Source organism: Lipotes vexillifer, unplaced genomic scaffold (genome assembly GCF_000442215.2).
Source record: "Lipotes vexillifer unplaced genomic scaffold, Lipotes_vexillifer_v1.1 scaffold385, whole genome shotgun sequence".
NCBI lineage: Eukaryota > Metazoa > Chordata > Mammalia > Artiodactyla > Lipotidae > Lipotes > Lipotes vexillifer.
The window spans coordinates 868658-869118 of record NW_006792323.1 but is presented as its reverse complement, the minus strand read 5'-3'; the positions used below and the strand labels follow the sequence as shown (position 1 = coordinate 869118).

The 461-nt window shown below is 50.8% G+C and overlaps 1 protein-coding gene across 1 annotated transcript in view; it reads right to left on the bottom strand.

Annotated features, from left to right (window-relative positions):
* RARB (retinoic acid receptor beta) overlaps positions 1–461 on the bottom strand; it is a 445056-nt gene that overhangs the window by 443713 nt on the left and 882 nt on the right. The window lies entirely within an intron of this gene.

Below are 461 nucleotides of genomic sequence, written 5' to 3'. Positions count from 1 at the left end.
TAAAAACCCCCCCTGCCAATGCAGGGGACATTGGTTCGAGCCCAGGTCCGGGAAGATACCACATGCCGCAGAGCAACTAAGCCCGTGCGTCACAACTACTGAGCCTGCACTCTACAGCCTGTGAGCCACAGCTACTGAGCCCATGCGCCGCAAGCACTGAAGCCTGTGTGCCGTAACTACTGAGGCTGCATCCTGCAACTACGGAAGCCCACACACCTAGAGCTTGTGCTCTGCAACAAGAAAAGCCACCGCAGTAAGACCATGCACTGCAACAAAGAGTAGCCCCGCTTGCCGCAACTAGAGAAAGCCCCCACACAGCAACGAAGACCCAACGCAGCCAAAAATAAAAATTAATTAATTAATTAACTAAAAATAAAAAAAGATGCTGCAGATGCCCTGATGCAGCATCCACATGCCTTTTACCTTCAGATGCCAAACCAGGAAACCTGTTTCTACAAGGT